Genomic DNA, 27,196 nt, shown 5'->3' with positions numbered 1-27,196 from the left:
GAATCAGGAGTTGCGTACTGAGCGACGTCTACAAAGAAACTAATGGGTCAAAACGTTAACCTACTCATTTATGAGTAGTTGAGTCGCCTTCTGTTTGACGTGCGTATGCGGTTTCTGGACTATCCCTTATTCTATGGCTTATGTATTAAATTTAAAAATAAATACAAGCAACAACGATCTTGTACACTTTTTAAAGTAAGGTAGGTCCCGTAGGTGTCGGCGTTTACTTTGCGATAGTTTATCCAAGTGGTAATAAGTAGTAAGCAAATTATTTTATTTGTTTAGATCATGTATCGTATTCGTTTGATAAATCGTATTTCAAATTTATTTATACAATAAGAAACTAGATTTTTTTCTGTAGAAATTCGTTTTTTTTAAGAAACTTCATTCGTAACTGCCTTGCTGACAAAAACAGCTGAAATTTGTTTAAAAGTATTCTAATTTCAAATCCAAACTTTGTTACCAAATTAACTTGAACGGAATGTTTCCGTTTTTCGACCATTTTTTTAATGTAATCAAAAAAGGTAAAGTATTATCATTTTCGGTTAATTTTAGCGTAATATTTCAAGACTTGAAGTACAACCTAAAATATAAAACGTTGTCTGTTACTAAGGAACTTATCTGATTACCGGAATGGATCTGGGGACTATCGACGAGCCTTGAATTATCAATACTTATTAAGATTAATAATAAAATGGTCATTACCTTTATTTTACCGTTGTAAAACAAACCACTTCTGCATTTAAAAAAAAAGAGCTACTATTTGCAAACCCGGCAAAATCCACCTTTCTTTATTTTGAAAAAATTACAAAAAACTGGTACAATACTTTTAATTAACTTTTATTATAATCAGTAAATAATTAAATCGTAAGCAGTGATGACATAAGCAAAATTATGTCAAGAAATAGTAGTGAAAAAGTAAAATTATTTTTTTACATTCCAACTTTACGATTCTCAAGTAAAGGTTGCCATGTTTGGAATAAACCCGATAATTCAAAAGTCAAGTTCTTACAAATAACTCTGTATTTTGAACTGAAAATGTTAAAGGTATTGTAAAAAATTGTAGTCTGAATAAGTTTAAATTAATATCTCACTTATTTTAGATTTTGGATTTTGCCGGGTTTGCAAGTATGTATTTGTTTATAATTCACACACTTTCATTTTATTTTTAAAGTATTAAATATCTATCGTCTGAACTATGTTTTTATTTTTACATGAAAGAAACTTAAAATTGTTAGGAACGATTTTCATTATTGATGATTATGAATGTGAAAACGTAGATGCATAGAATTAAGAATAGACCAGAAGAAGATAAATCGGGACGGATGGCAACAATAGTCATTATACAAATAAGAGAGTGGCAAAAGATCACTTGAACGCAGGCAATTCAAAGGTCTTATACATAGAACTAAGAATAGTCCAGAAGGAGCGTAGAGTATTTATTAATTATGTTTGTTTTTTAAGTTAGTCTTCTTTGTTTATTCTCAAATATAATTTCAAAAAACTGAATTGTTAAGTGTCCTCGGCACGGGAAACCCCAGTGAGGTCACATTATTTTTATTATTAATTATAGTTTGTAAGTGAAAAATATGAATAAATAAATAAATACATCGAACTGTGTCCAAAAATTCCCCCGCTATGCCCCACTTTCGCCCCGCGCATTCGTGATTTCACCGCATAATGTTGCGCGATGGGAAAAATATAATCATAACACACATGTAAGGTAAAAAAAAATCAATCTGTTAATTTCTCTAAAATTTTATTGTGCTCGTGGAAATATTGATTGACACAACATAGTAGACAAGTAAAGAGTAATTTAATAAGAGTAATTGAATAAATGAACTTTGAACTTCAAAAATAAACAAATTTTATCTTACATAAAACTGATATTTTTATATCATGTTCAATAATATTTTATGTTTTAAAGATAATGTCGGCAAAATGTCCACCACAGAGTTGTTTAATCCGAGATCAAATTTTCATTAGTCCTCTCATTAGATGAGCAAAGTAATAGTAACTAGCAACACTAACGAGATGTCTATTTTGATTTCTTCGACAATCTGACAGATGGAAAAATAATTCAATTTTTAAGTAATGCATTTGCAACTTGCACATGCATTTGCTACTTACACATAAATGTGATCCAATTCTGTTTCTTTTTGATCCCAGCAGTATTTCTACTCTTTAAAACGACACGATACGGCATAGTTGAATTCAAAGTGGATCCTTGGAGTCCCACAAGGATCTATTTTGGGTCCACTGTTATATATTTTATATATTAATGACTTATCACTGTATAATTTTAAAGGGAAAATTATTATGTATGCCGATGACATTGGACTTTTTTATAAAAATCAAACAGACGTATTAACAAACAATGACATAAACGAAGACCTTACTATATTGACTAAATGGACAAACACAAACTTACTTACACTTAATGAAAAAAAATGCAATATTATCCATTTTGAATCTAGAAAAAAATGTCACAAAGTAGATGCTTACATAAATAATGAACGACTAACTGAAATTGAACATGTTAAATATTTAGGACTAACAATAGACAGACAATTGACATGGACAATTCATATCAACAATTTAATTAGCAAAGTGGCAACTTTATCGAGTCTATTTTTTAAAATCAAAGACTTTGTTCCAATAAAGGAAAAAAATTTAATGTATGAAGCATATGTTAAAACTAAAATATGTTATATGCAACTACTATGGGGAACAGGATATCAAAATGACATAAACAGACTACAAAGACAGCAAAATAAAATATTAAAGTTAGTACATGACCTTCCCTATCTAACAGCAACTAAAGAACTTTTTGAACAAACTAAACAATTAAACGTAACTGAACTCTTTAAACTAGAATCTTTAAAATTTATTCATAAATTAGCCACTGATGTAATTGTAGACGAAGAATTAAAACTTGAAAAAAATTGTAGTAAACATGAACACAATACGAGAATTTCAGAAAAATATCATATACAATCTTTTAAAACGAGAAAAGGACAATCGAGACTTATAAACCATGGACTGAAATTATACAATAAACTACCAGACAAAACTAAACAAAAGACTCAGGCAACCTTTACAAAAGATGTTAAAAATATTATTATTAACAGTAGAATTTGAATTTTAAAAGTGAAAACATTTTGTTAAATGTATGTAACCCGTAAGGGTTTATCAATAAAAAAAAAATTTTAAAAAAATAAAAAAATCGGGAGTTGCATACTGAGCGACGTCTGCAAAGAAACTAATGGGTCAAAACGTGAAAATATTCGTTTGGGAGTAGTTTGGTCGCCTTCTGTTTGATGCGCGTATGCGATTTCTGGACTGTTCTTAATTCTATAGTTTTACGGTTATATTAATAAATACTTCTAAAAAATTCTTGGATAAATTAAATTAATTATGTATACCGTAAATTCAATAAAAAAACATGAATTACTTGGCTATTTCCTAAAAACTTTTGCCATCAAAATTGAACACTTTTCGTAGTATTTTTTTTCTTTATTAGTACAGTGCTAATTAAACATTTACTATTAGTGTTTCTCGGGAGTCGCAATATTGTACTGTATAATTTGTACAACTAAAGTACTTTGTGATTTGTTCAGCTGAACGAGCCTCTTTGGACCAATACAACATTGGTGTTCATCACACCTTGTGACGTCGCGACGTTTATCTGTGACGTCAAATTATAATTCGCGTGTTCCGAGCATGTGTTTACATGTGTGTACTTAGTGAAAAAACGTACAACTTGAAAATTGATTTATGACCTAGCTGTTTAAAGTTTAAATTGAAATAATATGTTAAATGTTAAAACACGACTAAAGCCGGGAATAGATGTCAGATTCGGATCAGAGATCCGACTATCGGAAGGCGTTCGCGCCATAAATTTACTGTAATAGCCCTTACACATCCGATCGATTCTGATCCAACCATCGTTATAGGACGTCGCTGATCTTATGTTAATACCGATCCGATTGTCCGAAAGCTCGCGGTGCCCACATCTGCGTATAAGTTAAATTCACGTCCGACTGTTTCTTCCGATTTGTCAGTCATCAATTTGTAAGTCTTAAATCTATATATTTTTTAAAAACTTTCACGATCGCGAATTAGTTTTAAATGTTTCAGATGGAAATGACTTTTCGCCTTCTCAAATTTAACCCTTCACTCCTCAATTTTTGTAATTCCTACTAAAAATACATATTTATGCATGTTTTATTGTGGATACTGAAAAAATAAAGAAAGAAAATTGTACAATGTTTGAGTATGTCCAAACGCTTGCAGACTGGCTGGATTTCCTCCCTTAGGAGTTATACATATTTAAATTTATTTCAAAAACATTTTTGAGAAGGGAATATGGAAGTATAGGCATTTACAGGGCCATGACCTGTCATTTGCTGGTTTAAGTGGCCACTTTACACACTGTGTAACATTCACCATTCCGCCCATGTTTGAACATCCACATTTCCTCAACTCCGTCTGTTGACTTTTGTGAAGTAAAAGAGCTGAAACCCTTATCACGTAGGTGAGATTCATCCGGCTGAACCAAATCACCTACTAGGCGACGCCTGAAAACAATTTTCCAATTTTTATACTTCTTCTTTTACCAGGTTCACATTCAACAATGTTTGATTATGTCCAAATGCTTGCAGACTGGCTGGATTTCCTCCCTTGGGAGTTGTTCATATTTAAATTTATTTCAACAGAGAGGAAAAACATTTTTGAGAAGGGAGTATGGAAGTCTAGGCATTTACAGGGCTTATAAACAACTCCCTAGGGAGGAAATCCAGCCAGTCCGAAAGCATTTGCACATAATCAAACATTGTTTAAAAAAATGTATTTATTTTTAGATTCATTTTCATATTTTCGGTATGTAGACAATATGTCTAACGCTTCAGGTATTAGTCGAGGAACTATGAAATATTCTATTGTTGAAACGCCCTGTTAAGTAAATATTTCATATCAAACATGTCGGGAATCGAACCCAAGACCTCTTGCATGGAAGGAAAACGCGCTGACCATTACACCACGAGGCCGGCAATATGCTACATCGGGCATAAAATGTTCGAAAATACAAGGAAAACAAGAAATAAAGTTTTTAATGAACAAATTTTTATTTAATAAAAAAATATAAGGAGATTACCATTTGAACGTTATCTCAATTTCGCTTTTGACAGAACACGTGCAACTGACTTGTTGTTTTAAATTGTATCAAACAATTTTACCCTGGTGGCGATTTTTTTAATAAATTATTTAGGCTAGTGTGTATAAAATATAATACAATAGTCGCCGAGTGATAAAAATCTTTGAAATCACTTTAATGCTCCGAATATCTGTAAAGCTAGGGTTTCCTAGGACAGCGGTGTCCGTATTTTAACGGCCGTAGTGAACGGTGATGCGGTGGACAGCCGTCGTAACGGTGACTAGATAATGATTTCTTATGAAAAGGGTGTTAAATGGTGTTGATAACGCCGTTTTCCTAGGAAACCAGTCTCTAGTCACCGTTACGACGGCTGTCAACCGCATCACCGTTCAGTACGGCCGTTAAGATACGGGCACCGCTGTCCTAGGAAACCCTAGCTTTAGTTTACAAGTTTACACTGGGCAGTGTAGAGTTAAGGGATCAATCCAACAGTGGTATTTCTTCTTCTTTCGCGTTAGCAAAAGCAAATATGCAATAGCTAAAAGTGTTGCCTTTTCCATGTTCGCTTGCGCGATAGATTATATTTTGTTCTGATTGCAGCAGTGTCTGCTAAACCACAAAGAAACGGACACGAGAATCTGATGTATATTTGGGAAGTCGGATCGGGTAGTCTGATCAGAAAATCTGACGTCTATTCCCGGCCTTAGAATTATTGTTGCCATGTGCAACCCGTTCGCAATATTGCGTGCTACTTGCGAAATTTCTTTTTTAATATATCGACTCCACACAACCTTGTTCTGCATCGACACACAAGAGTTTCGACTCGTTTTGGGGCGGCGATAAAACAGATTTGATGAAAGTCAAAGAACTCTGAAGATACACCGTCCGCGTCCCCATATGAATGCACTCAGAATATTTATTTAACGAGTACATGTTAAATTTAAGAAACAGGGCACATAAGATCCTAGAATTAAGAATAGTCCAAAAACCGCATACGCACATCAAACAGAAGGCGACTCAACTACTCATTAATTAGTAGGTTTACGTTTTGACCCATTAGTTTCATTGTAGACGTCGCTCAGTACGCAACTCTTGATTTCAATTCAACTATGCCGTGTTGTGTCCTTTTAAAGTTTAAAAATACTGCCAAGATCTTAAAGAAACAGGATGCAATCACATTTCATCTGTAATTTGCAAATTAATGTGTATATAACAAATGCATTACTTTAAAATTGAATTATTTTTCCATCTGTCAGATTATCGAAGAAACAAAATGGAAATTTCGTTAGTGTTGCCAGGGTGGATTTTTTTTTACCCAACTTTGCTCATCTAATAAAAGAACTAATGAAAATTAGACCTCGGATTAAACAACGCCGTGGGGGACATTTGAACGACATTATCTTTAAAACGTCAAATATTATTTAACATGATATAAAAATATCCGTTTTATGTCAAATAAAATTTGTTTTACATTTTAAGTTCAAAGTTCATTAATTCTATTACTCTTATTAAATGACCCTTTACTTATTTACTCTGTTGTAACAATCAATGTTTCCGCGTGCACAATAAAATTTTAGAGAAATTAACAGATTACTCTTTTTTTACCTTACATTTGTGTTATGATTTTTTTTTCTCCCATCAAGCAACTTTACCCGGCGACTTCACGAATACGCGCGGCGAAAGTAATCCGGAGTGGGGGAATTATTGGACACAGTCCGATGTATTCAAAAATGATTCTACGCTCCTTCTGGACTATTCTTAATTCTATGTATAAAGCTAGGGTTTCCTAGGACAGCGGTGCCCGTATTTTAACGGCCGTAGTGAACGGTGATGCAGTGGACAGCCGTCGTAAAGGTGACTAGAGTGTGGTTTTCTAGGAAAACGGTGTTATCAACACCATTTAACACCGTTTTCCTGGGAAACCACTCTCTAATCACCTTTACGACGGCTGTCCACTGCATCACCGTTCACTACGGCCGTTAAAATACGGGCACCGCTGTCCTAGGAAACCCTAGCTTAAGACCTTTGAATTGCCTGCGTCCAAGCGATCTTTTGCCACTCTCTTATTTGTATAATGACTATTGTTGCCATCCGTCCCGATTTATCAAAACTGCCACCGTTTTTGAGCCTTTTGTCCCGACGACGTCTCGATGAAACCTATTTCCGATTTAAAATTACACAGTGCAGTAACGCTGTTAACTAGCAAAAATCTTCTACGGCTGTACTGACTACGAATGAGTAAATTATATGGCAAATGCGTTCAGCAATTTATATATATAAAGACATTCATAGACGCTGAATAAGGTAAGCCTCGATAGTCTAAAGTCGATAGAATTGTAAAAGAAAAGTTGATTTTTTCTCAATTTTTTAAATTCCGTGAGTATTTATCATAGATTCCTGCTTATAAAGCCATAGAGGAAAAAGTAATATTGATGTCGGCCCAGAGCAGTGGTTTGATAAAAAATGACGTCTTTTGCCAGGGACTGTAGAATCAATATTGGGAGTACAATTAAGTTAATTTTAAATAATCATAAAAATATGGCCGGCAAGTACTTCTTCCGCAAGAAACACAATATAGTATGTAAGAAAAACATTATATTATGCTTTTTTTAAATGTTTTTAAATTTTCTTTTTGTAACGTCCCGACGAAACCCTAGCGAAAATCGCAACCCTAATCATGCCCAAATTTTATGCAACTTTTAGTCTAAAAAAAGAGTTAAAGTTTTAAAGTCATCGCTCTATACTGCATTTATTTGTAATATTTAACTAATACGTATTTATGTCATTTATTAAAGACAGTTTATGAAAAACTTAATGCAAATGTTTATATCAGTTTTATATACATATTTCTTGCTATAGTTTGTTTGTACTACTGTATGCACGCAGTTTGTACAAAACATTGTGTTTTTTTTATCTATGTCTTTTTATGTGTTGAAGTACCATAACAATATAGTTTCCTAATTTAACCTTTATAGCTTAACGTGAAACTACGCTAGTATAATTCATAATATCTGCAAATACTTGTCTTATATTAATATAATAAACTATGATAACAGATAATGCTATTATCATAAATCAAAATCTAGGTTAGTATCATTACCTACTAGTTTCAGACGGTACTGACGTAATTGTAATAATCTAAGGAATACTGTTGTACCTTTTCATATTACTAAGTTTACATAGACTTATTAATTATTATAATTTATTTGTTTTAAATAAGCATAATTTAAATTATCGTCATGTAAATATCAAATAGTATCAGGGGGACAATTACAAACGCTATCTTCATTAGTATATTATACTGAGACGGTATACTTAACTATATATATACACCGCAAGGCAAATAAATTTACGAGTTCTCAAAAAAAACTAAAATTGACATATAATGAATTATTCTTGATATTTAATTAGTTTTTTTTATATTGTTTGACATATGTGATGACTACTCGTTATTTCAAGGTTAAAATAAAAAATCTTACTCATGAATTGTACTTAGAAATTGCCATTATATATCAGGTATCAGATTACCCGAACCTTAGAGACACATAACGGTTCATTTATGGTCGAGTGTTTGTGATGGAATAATAAAAGACATGTTATTTTTTAATTCATATTTAAGAAGTAGGTTCTTATCGCTTTATTTTAAATTAAAGTATTTTACATTTAAACATATTTATAACATTTAAAAATATTTAGTACTTAGTGAATTCACCTTTATTTTTTATAACATGTAAAATTCTATTATTTAGAGAAGCGTAAAGCGAATCTAAAATTTCTGATGTTATTTCTTCTTCCCAAAGTTGAATTAAGTTTTTTTTTAATTCCTCAATGTTTTTTGATTTTTTTTTCCCGACTTTTTTTTTCATAATCGCCCATAAATTTTCTATCGGGTTCAAATCAGGGCTATTCCCGGGCCACGTCAACGATTTTAAGCCAATTTTCTCCTTGAATTCATTTATCTATAAAAAAACAATAAATTATTTATCATGTGGTCACAAAATGCATTTAAAAATATATATATTTGTACTCACAGTGCGGGCTCTATGGCACGGCGCAGAATCGTCCTGAAAAATTGGGTCCGCGGTATACTGCGTAATGTCCTCGATTGTTGGAATAATATGTTTTTTTAACACTTTTTTGTACTGAATGGCATTCATCGTACCCTGTACAAAATTTAGAGGTCCTAAACCGTATGCTGTCATGCACCCCCAAATCATCACGTAGGGTGAATGTTTAACGGTTCGAGTGACGCACGACGGATGATATCTTTCCCCACGTTTTCGTCGAACTATCTATCTGCCGTCTGGACCAAAAAGGTTGAATTTTGATTCATCAGAGAAAACAACATTTTGCCAATCCTCCAAGGTCCAATTCTGGTGCTCTTTCGCCCAATCCAGTCTAGCCTTCTTCATTTTGTCCGTGAGTAATGGTTTCTTTGCGGGACTCCGTGCTTGGAAACCATGCTCCAACAGCCGCCTGGACACTGTTTTTACTGAAAATGTTGATGTGCTGGTAGACTGCACCTCTGCGTGTATTTCAGGTGCCGTTAAAAATCGATCGCGCATAACAATTTTTTTTATTAAGCGATCATCTCGGGCAGATGTCACGCGCCCCCGTCCGCTTCCTTTTTTCCGTTCTATGGATCCAGTTTCTTGGATTTTATTAAATAAAAACCTCACTGCACCTTCTGAATACCCAACTCGACGAGATATTTCAAATTAAATATGTTTTCTTGCGACAATGTGATTATTTTGGATTTTATCGCAATCGACATTTGCTTTGCACTTTCCATGATTGTTGTGTTATGTTCACTCAAACGCGGGTAAAACAAGACTGTTGAGATATTTTAAAATGTAAATATTGTAGAAAGGTGACACATAGTGTCCTTAATTTATTAAACAAAAGAAAGAGGTATCGATAAAGGATTTCTTAGAAAAAGGGTTCAGTAAAGTCAAGGGGCGCGGTAGCAGGTAAACTCGTATTTTTTTTTGTCTTGCGGTGTATCTACCTCGGTACGCTCAACCGACTTACAATCTCTTACGTCACATACTCAAATCCAACAAAGAAGTGACGCCAACGATTAAATCAGCGTTCCGTGGGTACTTTGTAAAAATTAAAAATCGGGGCGGGTGACCAACATTGCAAACCTTTAGATTCATTAGCCCAGAAACCCAGAAGCCATAATCGCCTTGGCCAGAGTTACCAAGCTCATGAATACTTTATTCCCCCAAACTCTTGATTTATTGACCGCCCAAAAGCCGTGAACGGTGGGAGATGTAGCTGCTATTGTGTCAAAAATGAATCAAGTTATGATCCTGTGGCTTGTGCCTCGGACTCTCAAAGATCAAAGGTCCGCGATTCGAATCCCACTCTACCCTAACTTGATTCACATTTTCTAATAATGAATTATTTACAACTCGTTGAAAATGGCCCTTAAAATTAAATATTTGGGTAATCATAAAAAATCAGACATGCTGGATTTCCTCCCTAGGGAGTATTTTTTATTTATTATTTTTTATTTTTTATTTCAATTTTTTTGTTTTTATACAATAAACATAATAATAAAACAGAGTATTAAAAAAATAAACCATAATAACATATCAATGAAATACATATTAATAGAAAAATAGTAAACAAAAAAATCCCACAAAGGCATGGCCTGTTCGTGGGTATACAAGAAAATGAATTTTTGCTCCTATAATAATAATGGACAGTTATAATATTTTTGTAAAACATATGAAAGAAAAAATAAAATATTCTGTAAAAGATAATATGGTATTTTTTTATAGTAATTAAAAAAGGAAATATTTTTTAAAAAAAAAACACAAAACTGTTCCTTATTATTAAAGGGCAACAAAATAAATCATAGAAAAAAGAGTTTATATCTTTAGTTTGAATCCAGGATAGTACATGTTTTTTAAAAGAAGAAAAATTTTGAAATTTTGGAATCAATGAAATATTATCAGTAAAAAAGAATTAATATTAAGTTCTAAATTTGTTGCAACAGAGAGGGAAAACATTTTGATGAGGGAATTCAACTGTTGCATCTAAATAACTCCCTAGCGAGGAAATCCAGCATGTCTACAAACATTTGAACATACTCAAAACATTGTCGATTAAACTAACTGGTTTAAGAAGTAGAAAATTGGAAAATTGTTTTTAGGCGTTGCCTAGGAGGTGAGTTGGTTTTGCCGAATGTATCTCACCCACATGATAAAACTTTCAGCTCTTTTGCTTTACATAAGTTAATGGATTTAAGAGTTGAGGAAATGTGGATGTTAAACATAGGTAGAACGATAAATGTTACCGTGTGTAAAGAGGCCAATTAAACCAGCCATAACAGGTCATAAGCTCTGCAACTGCCTAGACCTCCATATTCCCTTATCAAAATGTTTTCCCTCTCTGTTGCAACAAATAACGATCTAAATAACTCCCTAGGGAGGAAAATTCAACCTGATTTAAATATTTTAAATGTTTTCCACGTTTTTCCCGATTTGTGAAAATAACCTTTTGTTTACTGCCAGCATTGATAAATCTAAAAAATTAGAATGCAAGCGTAGGTACGTTATTTTGTTTTAAAGGAATAAATAAAATTACTTTGTTGTATAAACCACTTTCTAAGCGGTAAAGTCATTTTATTTATTCCTTTAAAATGTAACGATGAACTACAAAGTTAGTGCTACAAACATCCAAAATACGTTATGTAACAAAAAATAAGATTCGCAACAATAAGAGTACAAATGCAGTGCCTATAAGATGACGCATGATGGCATGTTGCGCCCGTTGAGATATAGATGCGACACTCAAAAGAAAGGAACGACCAGCGGAGGGAGCAAGTATCGTCACGTCATATCACGTCGACTTTGACAAGCAAAACAAGTAGTACAGTAATAAGCACGGACTGTTAACAAAGGTCTACTGTAAGTTCTATTCAGTATGTCGCTCCTTTCCGCATACGCGTCACCTTCGTTTATCGTTTCACTATACGCCCGACTAACTGAGCAGGACAGAGACAAGAGATAGCTTTCGACAAATAAATATTGGTAACATATTAATAAAACGTTTTTTAACATTAAAATAGCTATTTTAAACAAGTATTGTTTAAGATACAAAAATTGCTTATCGATGAAAGGTTATACCATCGCCTTTTCTATCTTTTACACAGAGTACATAAAGACATTTTAGTAATTGCGAGGAGAAAAGTAGCCGGTGAACGCTCGCAACAGACTAAAGTTCGTTCTATCAAACATATTCCAATTGGCCGCAGGTTCAGGGAACATATTTTGAATGCTCATGTTTACTCTAGTTATATACCTCAATGGTCAATTATGGAAATTTAAAGAATTAATTTCAAATCGAGTATTTTTGATTTTGTTGAAGGGTGTTTTTAGAGAAACCTATATTTATTTATGCTATTTCTAATAGATAACAATTACTTTGATGTTGTATTAGGTACGTCAACAAACTTAAGTGAAAATTATTTATGACGCTCGCACTCAAGGGTACTAGAATTCGTCAATCACTGGAAGGTGTGACTATAATTATTCAATTGAAATCTGACGTGGCAGATTTAATCAAGGACTCTTGATAAACTAACGTTTTGCTTGGAAATCGATTTGTTTTAGACGTCGCCAACAAGCTAACAAGCTTATAAAAATTGATAAAATACTTAAGCACGTGAAAGACAACAACAACAAAGACAAACCATCCCACCGTTTACCCGTAAGGGTAGGCAGAGAGGATAGATCGCCATATCACTTTGTATTTGCATACAGATCTCGCTTCCGTACATCTTCTCGTGCTCGCGCGCCGATTATCCCGGCTTTTGAAATGTAGATCTTAAGTATTTGCTGGATTTGGTCACGCCATGTCTTTTTTGGTCTTCCTCGGTTTCTGCATCCATCAACATTCTCATCCTAAATCTTTTTGATAATTTGTTTTGTCAAAATAATAAAAAAAGTATAACTAAACCTAAAAGTTCCATTGATAATTTTATCAAGATCATGAATTATAAGCTTTTTTCCGCGGCTTCCCTCGCGTGGTGTGGTATAAGGGATAAATAAGTTAGGTAATTAATTATTTTTGTGGTTAAGCAATAATATTTTTTCCGATGGAATGGTTTATTTTTTCGGGACAGAAAGTAGCTTGTATCGATTGCCGGTCCTCCAACTTTCGGTATGAAAAAAATACGACGGTCCGTTAGCTTGGTCATTCTGTTCACAAATCCAAAACCCTACTATTAAACCAAAACCAAAACGACAAGCAAACTAAACTAACCATGGTGTTTAATATTTTGGAAGAGCGTATTAAGCTCAGTTTCAGTAATGTCCTTTTCGCATTTTTGGGGTTCATAGAATCGAAATCTTTATTAGAGTTTATCACAAAACTATATGTAAGTAAGTTACCCTTCTTGTAATCCTGTTGCCTAGTGGGTGAAAAAATTCCGCCAAGTGGATCTCACCCATAGCATTAAGCGTTTTAGCTCTCTTACTTCACAAAATATCGCTTCAGTTCGTTTTTATCCAGTAGACCAAAACAAATCTGCAGAAATAGAGATTTATAAAACCCCTTAAGATAAAATGCAGAATAGAAGCAGCCCGAACAGGATTTAACAAAATGAAAAATATTCTTTGTGACGATAATATAAACCTTAAGCTGAGATAACGAATGGTCAAATGTTATATATGGTCTGTCTTACTGTACGGTGTAGAGGTGTGGACTCTAAAAGTTAATATTATAAACCGCCTTGAAGCATTTGAAATGTGGATCCACCGTAGAATGTTAAGAATAACTTGGACCGATATGATAACCAACAACGAAGTATTACGTAGAGCCAATACTAATAGAGAACTATTCACCACTGTTAAGCTTCCTAAGATTTCATATTTTGGCCATGTGTTGAGGGGTGATAAATATGCCATACTTCAGCTTGTCATGAAGGGGAAGATCGAGGGACGTAGAGGAATCGGAAGAAAACAGCTTTCCTGGCTTCGAAACATCCAAGCATGGACCAGGATTAGAATTATGGAGGAGCTGTTTCGCACTGCTCAGGATAGGGAAGCTTTCTCCCAAGTGATCGTCAACGTCGGGGGGACCCAAAACGACACGTGAAAAGGAAGAGAACCATTTAAACAATTTAAAAAATTATTTTTTTCATTTGAATTTTATAAATAAAGGCTTTCCCAACAGTTGAGGAAATGTGGATGCTTAAACATAGGCACAGTGGTGAATGTTACACAGTGCGTGCCACTTAAACCAGACAATAACAGGTCTTAAGTTGATGCATTGCCCCCTTTTCAGCTTTCAAAGACAACAGCTGGAGGCGCGATGCAGAAGCTTGGGTGAAGATCTATGCGACATCCCATCGGTGATAGGTAATAAAGAACTCACACGAGAGGTAGTATTATACATGATCAAAATAGTGCAGGCTATTGGTAAAATAAACCAAAGTAGGGAAGAAAATGCCGAACACTCCTCTAGTGGAACGGAAGGCCTGTTGACTGCTGCCAACAGGCCGGCTTCTCCTGAAGAGTTTTGAGTGGTTTCCTCTCCACATAAGCAAATGCTTAGAAGTTCCTGATTGGCCCACATTAGTATATCCCTCCTGATCCCAACAGTTTAGATAAATTTAAAGAAATTTAATTGCAGAAAAATCTACTTTTAAAATATAAACCTTGTATATTATAAGCAAGGTAAATAATAAAGCAACTCCTGTATAAAAAATAAAATAAATAATAAAAAATAAGAAAACATGTCTTAAGCCCTGCTAATGCCTAGACCTTTATATTTCCTTTATAAAAATGTTTTTCGTCTCTGTTGCAATAAATTAGCGTTTATTGGGACACAAGTATTCTGCCGTCATAAGCAAAAGTCGTATTTTGAGATATGACGCTTTTTAGTATTTATCGACTTTATGCAAATTATTAAAAACCATAAGTAATCAAAAATAAAAACACGGTGTGTAATTGTTTTCATTTATAAAACCAATGTGTGTCATATATACAATGTTTTTGCTTACGAATCTCTAGATGCTGTGTTTTTACTTAAAAACTTTTAAAATATTCAAAAACATTATATCGTTTTTCGTACTTATCAATAGTTTCAGAGTAATTATTGCTGTTTGCTTGATATCAAATGGTTCGAAATTTCTTGTAGAACATTACCTCGTGTTAAACTCATTTTTGTCGAAAGGCTGCCTTTTTGTTTATTTTCATTTTTTTATTTTATTACTTAATATTTATTTTACAGAAACATGCAGTGAACTACGATTTAATTTCATGATAAAGATACAGTTTAAAGATAGACCAGCGATATTTCTAAATAAAAATCTTACCTACATAATTAATTACGGTACATTTTTGATTGTGTGCGTGCGTATATACATATGTATACGAATATATGTATCTAAAGAGCTTATGTATATCTATGTGAGAGTAAGTGTTCAGGTGTGTGTAAGCTTGAAAATCATTAAAAAGCAAGTGGGAGCGTATCGCAGCCAGATAAAATGAGTCTTAATTTATTATTAAATAAATTAAGGAGCATGTTAAATATATAAATAGATTTAAAAAATAAAGTTTGAGCAAGAACGATAGAGGATAGAGGGGGAGGATTTTACTAACAAATACGCCAAAGTTGCCTTTTACAAGACTTATGAAATGAAAATATTTGGTTTTATTATTTTTGAAAACATACGAGTACATTTCTTTTTACTTAAGGTTTAGAAACAAAAACTGAACTCAAAATAATAACATTATTCAGTAAAAGTTTAAAACTATTTAAAAATAAATGTAAAAATCTAATTAAATAATATAACATTAAGGATTGAAATAAGAAGAAAATCATACAATTACTGTTTCATATAATAATATTAGAGATTTAATAACCGTTCACCATCAACAATGTTTTGAGTTTGTCCAAATTTTTGTAGACAAGGACTGGATTCAACCCCCTAGAGATTAAGAACATTTTAGAGAAGGGAATGTAGAAGTCTGGCCATCCACAGGGCTACATTATTGATAAATCCACCTGGTTCAAGAAGAAGTTTAAAAATTAAAATAATATTTTCAGTCGTTGCCCAGTATGTAGGTGAAATAATTTAATCATATGAATCTTACCCGTGACAGTAAAAGTTTCAGCTCTTTAACTTCACAAACATCAACAGATGTATTATTCGAAGGAATATAGATGTTCAAATATAGGCAGCATGGTGAATGTTACACAGTGTGTAAAGTGGCCCTGTGGATGCCGACACTTCTATATTCCCATCTCTGGAATGTTCTTCATCTCTGTTGTAATATGTTAACTATTCACCATCTTTGAAAAAGTTCAAAAAGTTGGTTCTATAGGAAAAATACCCTGCATTAAGTATATCCGATACGTATTAAACCATTGCCGAACTCATGGAGTCAGCTTAATACGACATCACAAGTAAACAGTGTTCGTGAATTGTTGCTACAAATCCGTGGCACCTGTCTAGTAATTCTTCCAGGCACCCTAAAGTTGACGAGAGATAACAGTTCTGGGCAATCGCATATTGAATTTACAATTTATTGCTTACGAGGTGAACCCGGCGATGCTTTGCTATTGCTAGATTTGAGTACTTACTCGTATATATAGATTAAATGAACACAATCTAAAGATTGATATTAACTATTGTATTTAGTCAAAATATGTAAGTAAATGGTTAAAAAACGACTAAATACAGGGTTCTCGACGTGAGCTTGACATTTAATTCGAAACCGAAATGCTTGGTTGTGTCGTGAAAGCGGGTAAAACTTTTCATTGGTAAGTAGATACCTAGGTACTTTTTTAGGATTTTATTCCAAAAGTTTAAATAATTAATTTTAAAATATTAAATTTAACTAGGTGGGTACTTGTTTATAGTTGAATTCCAAAACTGTAAATAATTTATTTTCAAATATACATTTTTTTTTGCAAATGTCAAACTTTGATCTACATACAAACAGTGGTGCATTTTGTGTAAGAATCCGTTTTTCAAAAATGTATCAAATGTCAGTAAAAAATATTTAAGCATTACCAAAAATTCATCTAAAAAAAGTTAATATGTAGAAATTAAGAAGTTGTAAGGAAATTAATCATTTCAATTTCCATTAAATTAATTGTTCTTTGTAAACGTTAAAATTCAAACTTTTTTTTAAAAAAACAACATCCTCCGAATTTTTCAGTATATGCATTTTAGTTCACCTTCCTTTCTGTAGCTATACAAAACATTATGTTTGTCGCCATTTTTGTGCGGACGTGCAAACTACGCGAAGCTTACATGAATCACTCACTTAGTTGCCATATCCAATCCATGTCATGTGCCGTTTTTCAATAATTATTCATTTATTTGCTGTCTGCAGTTGGAGTGGACGCTTATCTTATTTAGGCAATCAAAATACTCCTCGAATAAAGATAAGTTAGTAACTCCTTATTTGGCCAACTGGGATGTACTTGCGCTACAAAAATCACGTTCTGCCTTCATCCCATATTTACTAAGAACAGGGGTCTTATCCTGAAAAAACGCGACATTTTGTCACCCACTCAACAATAGCCGAGCGCTCATCTCGATGGCTTTGTCGAATTTGTATTGTTTTAAAACCTTCGACAATTTACCTAACATCTTATCCATAATTAAACTCAAACAACTATTTTATATTTTATGTAACTCAATTATAACTTATGGCATATTAGGATTGGGAGGCACTAATAAATCAATCTCGAAACCTCTCGAATCAGCTTAAAATCGATTGTCAAAATATATTTTAAAAATCCCTTCAGGTACCCCAGCGTCAAGTTGTTCGAGGAATTTGATATATTAGATGTAAGTCAATTATACATATCTAGAAACATTATGTTTATGAAAGCAAATTATTCTACCAAATCCCAAAAGGTACACTCCCAGACTACCAGAAGTCAAATTAAAGGATAGGTCATGGGGTCTAACATCAAACCTGAATTTAGGCATAGAAAATTCAGGTTTCTGGGCCCCAAAATATTCAATGTGTTACCCGAACACTATAAAACTATGACCCGAATGCAATGAAATTAATTTGTAAAAAAATTATACTGGATTTAGGTAGAGCGAAATCGGAAAACTTAATCAAAAACGTTCTAAAATAATAACTGGTATATTCAAATATTGAATAACTATATAATAAATTAATTCGTACGTAGTCGTGTTATTGTTTAGTTTTGCATAAAAATGTCTGCCTTAAAACAGGTTGTACCTAGTTAGGTAGACTAGACATAATCCAGAGAAAACTATTACCTAAGTATTATTTAAAAAACATGATATTTATTATTATTATTATTATTTAATTAGAAAGCTAATAAAAAAGCGGCAACACTAATTAAAACGTATTTATGTATGGCTTTCGTGTCACTTTCAAGCATCCATTTTATTCCGTTATACATAAATTGTTTTCAGTCAAACTTGCTCCTTTGGATATTTTGTATTGACATATTAATACATAGACGCGCCCTATAGTGCAAAATATAAAAAAAAGTAGTGACACGAAATCGTACCCATAGTTACCGAGTTCGTTTATTTACACCAGGGCTGCAATCAACGATCATGCATATATTACCAAAAATTGGAGGCTACTCATTTTTGGGATACAAAAAAGTTTTTATTTTAAAGTTAAAAATCAACATTTGTTTTTGGTGGATCCCAAACAGATTCTTTCCTCAAATTCCTAATAATTTCGACCCTTTTATTCACTTTTTTTCATTGGATTTTGCGGAATACAAAAAAATACTCACTCACATTAATTATATTTAATTATAATATATTATTATATTATATTTAATTATATAATTACATTATAATACCGTATTTCTATCAATGAAGCCCAGTAAATGATAAAAGCTTCGCAATTGCGCCGCTAGGTGTAGTTTGAAGTTTCCAAAAAAACTATATTTATATTTTGATATTAATTGTTTTCAGCTTCATTAATAACTGATGAACATGCATTTACCCATGAAAAGCTACGCAATCCTTTTTGCAATGTTTTTTCAAGTGGTTTTTACACGCTTTCATGACACAAGCAGGTATTTTGGTTTCGATTCTAAACATCACGCCTGGCTGGCAGTGGAAGACCAACTAAATACGCGTTGGGCATGACTGAGCATTTGCGCATGATCAGGACATGGTTATGTGTATTAAAATAATACATTCTATTATTTCAAATATGTATTTTGACATTGGTGAAAAAAATAAATTTAAAATCGTATTTCATTTCAGAAGCGATTGGAAATATATATAGATATATTATGTGGATGTTTCTCGGTAAACCAACATTCAGCACAATGTTAATTTTTAATTACATTAGTTAAAATGAAATTGAAATACTCGTCATTCAAAGATTAATGGCGAGCGTTTCATACGAAACTAGTTTGACAGCTGAAGCTACGATGTCGCATTCGATTGTCAATGTCGAGTGTTTTACTGCTTTGGGGCACTCGAGATAAAATTTGACTGATTTTTGATCGAATTCACTCGCATGGTTGGTTCAAGAATACAGTCACTCGTCAATTTACATAAGTCGCATGTGATTCTTAGAACGAATGAGTCCAGCATAAGGCCCCAAGACTGATTAAGAATGGAATACTGATTAAAATGATTGCAAAGATTGAAAAGTTCCGAAAAATTTCCACAGATCTTATCAGTATATTTTTCTAAATAAACTACACCTCGTGAACTATTCATATTAATAGCTTCGATAAATTTGGGCAGTTGATATCATTACAGTTTTGCAGTTAACAAGATCGACAGTTGTTTAATTATTGGCATAGAATGAGTCACTTTCCCATGAATTATTTTCGAAAAGTGTACTTGAGCCATGGGCACAAATTTTATACACAATAATTCTAATTTATTGAAGGTCAATAAATTATCAATCCGCTAGGTGGGGCACTGCATTAGTCAACCCAATGCAGCGTATTTCGATCATCTGTTGCTTGATGGTAAGGTGATCAGTTCTGTACTTCAGGGGTGATATTTCAAAAGCTCTCGCGGCCGTAGAAAATACTTTTATCTCGCGTATTCTTAGCCGCGAGAGCGGTTCAGAATAGCACCGCGGGTTCAGAGCCTCAATTATAAAGGCTATCTTCATCTGAACATTTTCGAGACGGTATACTTAACTTCTATACTATCTGTATCTACCTCGGTATGTTCTACCTACTTGTAATCTCGACATCATATGGTCAAAATCAACCAATGAATGACCCCCAAAGAAAAGAAAAAAAAAACTTTTTTTTAAAGGAATAACCCGCTAAGGCTCTATTTTGAGGCTTGTAGCAGGTGAGATAGAGGAGATATGGAAAGAGGTAATGAAAAATACACTACAACCCCAGACCAATTGAGAAATAAATCTTCTTGGATTCTTTTCTTGGAACTGGCGGAAAACGAGCCCGCGACGCCAGTTTAAAATTTGGCATCTAATCAACTGCACCACGGTGCCTGTCTTTACTTCGTTAACATTTTATAAAGTTCTCATTTATAGTTTAAATAGCATTCTGTGATAGAAATTGCCCACTTCAAAGCTATTATAAACTCCAATAAATCCTAACTCAAGCTAAAAGTGCTCGCTTGAACATGTTTTTTTATGACTTTTGACAATTACTAAGAAGGTATGCTTAGCGACGGTCTGTTAATATCTACCGAGTAATTACAAAGCCAGATCTTTTAACGTCTAGATACGTACACTCAAGATAGATAAAACAGATGGCAAAAATATATGATAACTTATGATTTATTTTTTATAGAAGCATAATTTTTACGCCTAGATGCTCTTATATGTTAATAAGGCAGAATACGGCCTCATCATTTTTGCATCTAGGCGTTTGTTTTCGAAACTGACAGTTATGTCGGAATTTAATTTTACTTCAAAATTTACTTATGTCTCTCTCATATTTTTAATAGGCTTTTAAGAGAAAAATGCCAACCTCAGAACGATTGAAAATTTAAATTAATCGTAATTAAAGGAAAAATTGCTCGGTGGTTGACTTTTACTGGGTAAATAAACGTATTGAGGGGTTTTAGACCCATCGGTACAAATCGATGAACTCACATCAAAACTTGATGGTGGGGGGATCAGTAGTGTATCGTAAACGCTCGAGTAAACTTATCTTCAACTATACCGTCATAGTGAAGGTATTTCGTCTTTATTTTCCCATCATAATTGAAGCCCAAGTCCCGTATGAACATATATCTTCAAATCTTTATATTTATCTACGAAGTAAAATTAATTTTTCTGTATGAAAAATAGGACATCTAATTTTTTTTTCTAAACATGTTCAATTTCAGGTTCTGAAAAAAATACTGTAAATTTTCATTGAAATATATCCAATTTCGTACATAAATATTTATTTTACACCGTATTTTATACCGTCTCGATATGTACCGATAAAGACAACGTTTGTAATCGCGGCCCTAGTAAGGGCATATCTAGTTTTAAATCAAGAACAAGATATTATGTTTTTCACTTTCATCTAATAAGTTTACATAATATTTAATCATAATTTCCCTATCCTGCCAGTGGTGATACACGAGAAAAACTGTTTTCTTGAGCCGCGAGAGTGGTTTAGAACAGCACCCCTGGGAGTAAAAGTTCTGGGCCCGTATTACAATGGGAATGCCCGGGAGCAACGAAATATTGCAGTTTAGCCATCTTTAAAATCAATATTTCAGCAAAACGCCTGTCTCTTGATTAATTAGAACATGGTACGAGTAGGGGAGAGTGCCCATGAGTTGGACATTTTTGGTTCAATATCTATAACTTTTCTCCTTAAGAAAGCAGCCAAAGTAAAAGTGGTTTTTCTTAAAATAACAAAAATACAATACAATTTTAACTGTAGTACCTGCACAATCTATTATTTTGGATATTTGTAGCACAAACTGTGTGGTTAGCAAGTAAAAAATAAATAAATATAAAACAGTAATCAATGTATGGAAAAAATAAATATATGTAAGGAGTAGAAATTGTGAAAAGATGGTGAAATACAAAGTAATTAATGTAGTAAAAAACACACATAAAAACCTAGAAAATACGTAGTAAAAACAAAATACATAGTAAGAAACATGGTATAAGGTATAGCAAAAAAATGTAAATGTATAGCAAAAAAACATATTTTTAAAAATCGTAGTAAAATACGAAGCAAAAAGAAAAAACATAGTAAACAATATATTTTAGATAAATAAAATAACTTATCTTTGATGAACCACTTTTTATTCACACAACCGACTTGTTCCGGCAACTACTCATTGCCCTCTTCGGGGTTATACAGGGTGTTCTTTGAACCCTGTCACATCTGAAACCACGATGATCAGTATGAGCAAGAAGACTTATTGGCGCATTGAAATAATTTTTTAGAACGAATAAAATTTACAAAAATAAAATATCAAATTAAACAACTGGTTGCTTACTTCTGCGGGGGAGAAACGAGGAGGGGGGAGTCTGATACACTGTCAACCGCGCGGTCACGCCCCCCTCGCTTTTCCCCTGCAGAAGTCAGCGAACATTTGTTTTTTTATTTTTAAAAAACTTCTTAATTCTAAATAAAAAAAGTATATACAAAAATACATAGTTTACCCTAAAGATGACTCCTGTGATGGTAGTCAAAACGTCGGAACGAATCCAACTTACATGGAATATTCCAAAAAAACACATATTAAATTGAATGTTATATTTCTTTAAGTCTGTGATCGGATCTACCGTTACGAACTCGTGTAATATCCTTTTTTGTTACTAAAAACATTACCAACTTATGAATTTATATTGCGAGGTGGCACTGCAATGCTTAAACCCGGAATTTATCGTACAAATCACAAACAAATTAAAGGTCAGTTTAGCGCTTCTTGGCATTGCAATTGAGGAGGCGTATGGGGCATTGACATTTTTTATGTCAATGGATAATGGGCAACAGAACAAACACTGAACTCCAGTGCCTCGATTATGAACACTATCTGCATCCGTATATATCGAGACGGTATACTTGACTTCTGTACTATCTGTATCTTACCTCGGTATGTTTTACTTACTTGTCATCTCGACATCATATGATCGAAACAAGCCGATGGAATGACCGCAAACAATTAGTCCGCGTTCCTTACGGCATTAACATTTTAAATAATCTTATTTATATTTCAAATATTCTTCTGTAATAAAAAGTGCTCACTTCAAAGCGATTATAAACTCCAATAAATCCCAATTCAAGCAAAAAATGCTTGCTTGAACAGGAATTTTTCATGACTTTTGGAAATAGAATTGGGTGAATGTTTTGTTTTCATTTCATTCCTTTTAAGTCAAATTTCATTTTATTTAACCTAACCTAACTATATATATATATATATATATATTTATTTATTTGACGAACTTATGCAGTCCATTCTAACGATGGTAAATAGAATTTCTTATAATAAAAACAGGCACTAATAAAATAAAATACAACTAAATAAAATTAAGCTAGAGCAAAAAATAAATAAATTACTACCTCAAGACAAGATCCGGTCTATCTTAGTGATTTTTTAAAACCTATATAGACTTACATCAAAAAAGTCCAGATCTTGTCTCGAGTTTCAATATGACACAATCGGGACATTGCTGCTTGTGCTGTGTTGATCGAGGAACAGCACATTATTATTTCGCAACCGGCGGATTGGAATATTGAATGCCACTTGTTCCAGTAACGATGGTACATCAATTAAGCCATTCAGTAAATTAAACATAAATATGGAGGCAATGTTATTTCTACGTTTTTGTAGACTTGAGATTTTTATCATTGACTCCATTTCTCCGTAAGTGTAGTCTCCCCTCTCGAGGCCAATCATCCATATATATATCTATATATACTCAGGGTGACTGGAACTGAACCCGCCATTGCAAATTCGTATATAGAGGAGGTCATTTGCTAATTATTAGACCTCACTTTCCTTAGCTAAAGTTTTATGTTTGTTTTTAGTTTTATAGACGAACTAGAGAACTACTTAGAGTGGAATAAATTATTGAAACACCGTAGTTTTTTTTTTATTTCAGGTTGAATTTGATCCTAAAGTGTTTTTTCAAAGTTTTTTTTTAAGCGTAATATCTTATTTTTCAACCCTAGTTTGAGGGAAGTTTCGACGTATTTTAATCACAAATGATTATGACTACCAACAAATAATAAAAAAAGACTCAATAATGAAAAAAACTTAAAGTTCTAAATGCTTGAAGGTCAAATTTTGTATAAAATCGCAATAATATATAAAAATTGGCATATCTCCCAAACTATAAAACTTTAGCTAGGGAAAGTGAGATCCAATAATTAGCAAATGACCTCCTCTATATGCGACTTTGCTATGGCGGGTTCAGTTCCGGTCACCCTGTATATATATATTTATAGATGTGTATTTAAATATGTAATTATTTGTATTACAATATTTTGCTAAAATAAGGTAATCCTGAAGCACGTCATATTATGTAGTTCATTGGATTGAGGAAAGAGGGAAGTGAATTCTTCGCTGACTGGGATTAATTTTTTGGACATGATCAATAATGATAATGTAAAGCTGAGGTGGTTGGTGTGTGGTCCAGTGATTGTGTTGTAGGTGATTTTGCATGAACCCTTATCAACAAATATTCTAGTTCTTCCCAAAAATGAAAATGTATTGTTCTCTGCAATCTTTTTCGTTTTAACCTAAGGGCCTTACTTATTAGATTTCCCTATACCAGATACATTAAAAATAACTATACCAAATTTAATTATTAAAAACCAAAAAAGCTTACTTATAAAAAGATTTATTGCATGGAATAACAATTCACAGGTTATTTTATGCTTAATGTTTTCAAACAGTCAAAGTGAGATTCATCCGGCTGAACCAAATCACCTACTAGGCAACGCCTGAAAACAATTTTCCAATTTTTTATACTTCTTCTTTTACCAGGTAGTAATTCTACATTGTTTGAGTATGTCCAAATGCTTGCAGAAATTTAAATGTGAACAAAATCCAGCCAGTCTGCAAGCATTTGGACATACTCAAACATTGTTAAGATTTAATACTATTATTATTAGTAAGAAAAATTTATTTTAAGTTTTTTTTATTTATTATCTTTCATTATGATCACTTTCTTGCTGTCCGTCGTCTCCTGTTTTTCAATTAAAACATCCGCTAAATATTGTGTCAGTTCGTCACGAGTCCCGAGTCCCGACACAGACTTGCGTCCTTGCGTGACGCTAATGTCAACATTGCCAACGTCATATGAACGTCGCGGCTTCGCTAAATGTTGATTGCAACATTTTGCAACGTGACCTTATCAGAGCTGCTGTTTGTTTTCAGTCAGCAGTGTCACCACTAACAACTCTTGGAAAACAAATATAAATTTGATGGCTAGGCAAAGATGATGGACCGCCACATACGTCTATCCGTAAACAAGGGGTAAAAAAAAGATAAGATTACCAATGAGGAAAAAAACAGAATCTCAAAACTCATTGTACAAGGGATTGAAGCTGTACAATGAGTTACCTGAAGAAATAAAGGAAAAAGAAAAAAATTAAATATTTAAAATTAATTGGAAAAAATATGTTATTGAGAAATTTTGATAAAAAAATTGTTTTATTATCAAAAGTTTATATTAGTTCTTAAGATGTTATGAACTAACTTAATAAAGCATAAATAAATAAATACATTCCCAACTTCTTCCACGTTCATAGATCTAGTCATCGCGCCCTTCGGTTCTGTCTGCTTTTCACATAACCAGACTTAAGATTTTGGTTTATCTGATCATGCCACATATTCCTTGATCGTCTTCGTCCTACGTTACCGTTCATTCTCGCCATATATACATATACCTGTTTTACTATTTTTTCGTCATCCATTCGTTCCACATAACCTACATCTCAGAGAGCCTTCCTTAATCTTATCAATAGGGAAATATCACATACTATGAATACCGATAAAAATATATTAAACGGATTTAGAATAATTAATTGTATTTTCAAAATCAATATAGATATTGTGGAGAAATGTTTTCATACATAACTTTAAAAAAGAAATTATAAAAAAATTTGTCGCTTGAAAAACGTGACATGTTTGGCATTGATACTTATGACGTCAAGGTTCGTGACTAAAAATTTGAACGGTTAGGAACAAAGATCATAATATATATGAATCGTGACGTACTCGTATAATGGACGCGGCCAATGCAATGACCGTTTTTGCGGGAATTAAAAATTACAAATTTAAAAATATGTTTTATGCTACTATTAAGTACCCAATTTTTTTTTGTTTGACATTATTTCACAGACCCTTATTACTTTCAAAATGTTTTTTTTTTCAAGTTGTATTTTCCTATTTATACCTGACTCAGATTTACACTCTCGCCTGATTTCATCATTCGTAACCATATCATACATTGATTTCTCACTCAATCGTCACTACCATTAGTCTATCACCAGAATTGATTGAATGTCTGTATTTTCTATATTTTTGTATTAATAACTCAGAGTAATAATTCGCTCCTGCTGACAGAGATGCTTTATTGCATAGAAGGTTTGGTTTTGGTTCAACAACAAAGTGTAACGGTTTCGGTTTGCGCATGCAATTATCGACCCGAAGACTAGCAGGCCTTTCAATTGCCGTTAACTGTAGCTAACTTCGTGATTGATATTCATAAAATTATTTTTGTCCGTATGGGCGACTCTACAAGCGAGAGCGAAATATAGCTCTGAGTTTAATAATAAGTCTTATATCACAAGAGTATCGTAAAAAACGTACACCGGTAGATCAGTCTGTAGGAGTCACCCGGAAATTGATTCTCAGTGTCAGCACTTGCTATCGTATAAGTCCATGTAGAAACGAAATCACGCATTTCCTGTGTGTAAACAATTAATTATCAAAACATTCAATGGATGAGCAAATGTAAAATTGTTGAGAAACTCAAAATTAGTACACGACCTCAAAATCTCACTAGGAAGTAAAATGAACACTGGACAATATTAAAGTGATAACATCCTCAGATACAATAATATGTAGTAATATACAATTCATCCAGTTCAGTGACT

This window comes from Micrasema longulum, unplaced genomic scaffold, assembly GCF_059751315.1.
Source record: "Micrasema longulum isolate JH-2025_06_02 unplaced genomic scaffold, ASM5975131v1 h1tg000004l, whole genome shotgun sequence".
Lineage (NCBI taxonomy): Eukaryota > Metazoa > Arthropoda > Insecta > Trichoptera > Brachycentridae > Micrasema > Micrasema longulum.
The sequence above is the reverse complement of the archived record's forward strand: the minus strand, read 5'-3'. Positions refer to the sequence as shown.